Source organism: Halyomorpha halys, unplaced genomic scaffold, assembly GCF_000696795.3.
Source record: "Halyomorpha halys isolate HHAL.00 unplaced genomic scaffold, Hhal_1.1 Scaffold262.1, whole genome shotgun sequence".
Taxonomy (NCBI): domain Eukaryota; kingdom Metazoa; phylum Arthropoda; class Insecta; order Hemiptera; family Pentatomidae; genus Halyomorpha; species Halyomorpha halys.
The window spans coordinates 1,041,580-1,045,645 of NW_027109480.1; positions in this window are offsets into that span (position 1 = coordinate 1,041,580).

Sequence of the window (4,066 nt, forward strand, 5' to 3'; positions counted from 1 at the left end):
ATCCCACATCCTGATATTCTTAACCCAATTCACCTTGAATGTATTGAAGCAGAACTAATCCAGACCCATGGAAATCATCTATAGTTCAAATAATTCATAAAGCCCAAAAGCCACCAGAATACCCATCCTCTTATCGCCCTATATCTCTATTACCGATCATTGGCAAAATCCTTGAAAAACTCATTTTGAAACACCTATACTCCATCCTAGTTTCAAATCACATAATACCTAATCACCAGTTTGGATTCCGGACATCCCACTCTACTATCCAGCAATATCATCGTGTGGTGGACGTTGTCTCGTCTTTTTTAGAGTGCGGAATGTGCTGCGTGGGAGTCTTTTTCCATGTACAACAGGCTTATGATTGAGTCTTGCATCCGGGACTGTTTTACAAACTCCATAAACTTCTACTTCCGGCATACTATATCATTGATAAATTATCCCAAGTAAACCACAGTGGTTCCTATTCATACCTCTATTTTTAGTCCACTGGTGTTCCTCAATGTAGTATCCGTCTTCACAATCTTCACACCGTCTATACAGCTGACATCTCAATCAATCCTAACACTATCCTTACCACGTATACCAATGACACATGTGTGCTCGTAGTTAATAATAACCCTCTAATTGCATCGCAAACTCTCCAATCCCATATCACAACCCTCGAAGAATGTTATCGTAATTGAAGGATTAAAATAAATCCCAACAAATCCCATCAAATCACCTTTACCCTTCGTCGTAAACTTACCGACTGCCCTACAGCTTCCTTTAATAATGTTGCTCTTACCCCTGTCGAAAAGATCCTCTACCTTGGACTACATATGGACAAACCTATAATAATGGAATCCTCACACAAGACTGAACAGAGATTGATTTCGACTATTACAGTACTTACTGGAAAACGGTCTAACCTTCCCATTCCTTGCACGAAGTTTAAAAAAAAAACTGATCTACATGACTGTAATAAGATCAATTTGGATATACGTAGTTGAGCTTTGGGGCTCCACTAAACCTTCAAATTTCTCTCGTATCCAATCCTTACAATCCAAAATCCTTCGTTAAATCCTCAATGCTCGTTACTTTGTCACAAATAAAATCATACATGAAGACCTTAATGTTCCATATGTAACCAATTTAGCCCAAACTGGGTATCATTTCTTCCATTAAAAACTTCACCTAAACCCACAAATTTCTAACCTTGCAACCTCTTCCATTCCTGACAAACCTCTGAGGGACCTGAAAAGAAGATGGCTACAAGACCTGCTAATGTAAAAACGTCATCAGAGTGCTACCAATTAGTAGTTCTCTACACGCCTGTATCACTCTATTACAACTGAGATCAAATTTACTTAATGTACAGTTGTAAATTTCAATAAATATATTAAATAAAAAAATAATAAAATAAATTCAGACTGGAACTTTAGTAAAGGCTTTTAAAAAAAAATATATAAGAGGTTTCAAAACTCCAAAGGAAGCAAGTCGGTTGATTGAAAAAGTTTGAATTGGGTTTTAAAGATTTTGGTGTGGTAACCAAAACCCAAGTACGTTCCTAGAGAACGTAGACTGGGCCTTGTACTTTAAAGCCAAAAAATGAACTGTTTTTGATATAGCCCTCGAATTAGCCACTGGCTAAATCTAATTCCAACGACAGCCGCGGTGGCCATACTTAAAGGATACTCATCACAGTTCTTTCCCGTTCCTAACTGTCAAACACTGCTAAATTTAAAAGGATATTAGACAGATTCTGCTCTTTTTCATTATTCCAGTAGTGTTTAACTTATACTTTATTCCTCTTTAGGCAATACTGCGTTAAGATTAGCTTAAATGAGTTAACATTTCACCACCAACATAAGAACTTTTTCCGTTGGTGTTTGACAATTACTTATTGAATGACCTGTTATTAACTTCCTCAAGAAACATACTAAGGTATCAGCACCAATAAATTATACAAATTTACTTAATAATTTTATCCATCTGGCGTTGTCAAAAATAGAGAAAATAAAGTGTTTAGGTGTATACTAAACTCTATCCGTTTGTGGAACGTTGGAAACGTTTCAGCCGTTTTTGTAAGTTTGGTAACACAAATTATTCAATTAGTTACCGTGATTGTTTTGAAAATTGTCATGCTCGAGATACTGAAAATTATTGTATCGTTCAACTGATTCAAATGATTGCATGAAAAATGCAATAATGAATATTAAGATATCTTATATTGTTGTTACATGTTACAATTAAGGTACTTACAGTGATTGGTACAAATATTAATATATGGCGTCTGCCTGATCACAGTAGTAGTTCCCGTGTAAGCTGGTAAGTTACGTCAGGCCGGGCCATAGCTGCTTCAGTGGCTGTAGTACCTACAGCATAGACCTATAGGTAGTGGTGTCACTACAGTATCAAATATGTTTATTCTGTTCGCCTGTACTTTCGTAATAACTTTTTAGTTTAAGACTCAGCCAATTAATAGATTTTATGGCTCAAATTGCACATCATTGTCCAAGAATGTTTTAAAACATTTAAAGCTCAAAACATTGAAAAAAATATCGTACTAAACATGTTTAGTCTCTCCAATTCTAAGTATGAAAAGCTTTTTTGTGAGAACGGACCAACCGATTTCCAATATTCATATGTCAAATGATCGAGTGTGATCCCGTAAATGTTTTTAAAACATTTAAATAAAACATTAAAATTGAGCTCAAAATACTGAATAACTATTAAATAAACTGTGTTTACTTAGTTTGTTTGATGTTATATAGCAATCATCATAACTTTGATGGCTGGTTATAACGTTATAACGTTGATCACTGGATGATCTCACATGAATATTTTGATTGACACTAGTTGCTCAAAATATGAAGAACATTTGTTTATTATAACTTGATACTCTTGACAGTTTGTTTGTTCCAACGGAACGGACCCTGTACTTTAAAGCCTTAAACATTAACGTTTTTGAAATAACGCATGGAATAACCACGGGCCAAACCTAACTCAAATTTATTATAGAGAAGGATAGATATTTAATGTGAGAGTTCTCATAGGGGCAAACTAGTATATGTATTAATTAATGAATCCTGATTTACCTAATGTTAATGTAGTAATACATAAATGAACTTTTAATAATTACATATATGTATATATAGTTGACCGTAAAAATTAATATATAAGAAGATGGTCATTGACCGCAACCCTGACCATCTTCTTATATTTTAATAATTACATTTCCTTGTCAACTATCTCAAACAATAAGCCTTAAGACACACACTGGGACCATTGGTATTCAAATCCCTACTTGTTGAGATCAATTTAGGAACCGGTCATTATTCAATTCCATCTAATACCCAATTCATCGCAGCGGAAATACTTTACTTTAGGATATATTTGATGGAGTATACATATGAATTAATGTAATCAAGTTATTTCCCACTGGATAATAAGGAACGTAACAATCGTGCGTGTTAATAACTGGGGCGTGGGTCCCAGAGGGCCCGGTTAGGAACGATGTGGTTTCGATTCCCACCTGGGTAAGCTTATATTTTTTTCTCAGAGGTCCCACGAAATGAATCTTGAGATTTTGGGTTAGTACTTTGCGGCAACCTCTAGGTAGCCGTCAGAGGTTGGCAAAAATACTACTAGGCTCACTTACTTGATTAGTTACCAGTTACCAGTACAACTACCAGAACATTAAGTAATGTTTGACATGGCGCTAGCACTTGGAATTGGATCCTCATAACAGGATAGATTGTATTTGAGCTTACAGAAGAAGAAAAAGGATTATTTCGATAGTTATCCCCGGTTATATTACCAAATTTAATGTAGCATCAGCACTAATCCCCCACCACTATATATATGTCTCCCTACTTAGTCTAGCTAGCATTAGAGTACGTGTCAGTTAAATATTGGCGAAAGCAAAATGTCAAAAAAGAGAAGAAGGAATAAGATCTAACTCGCTTGAACTGCTGTAAAACACTATACTTTATTGGGTTCGGTACATCTCTTTATATACATTCGATCAGCTGATCTCCTCAGTCAGCTGACATCGAAGTAACAGCTGACTGAGGCTGTAACT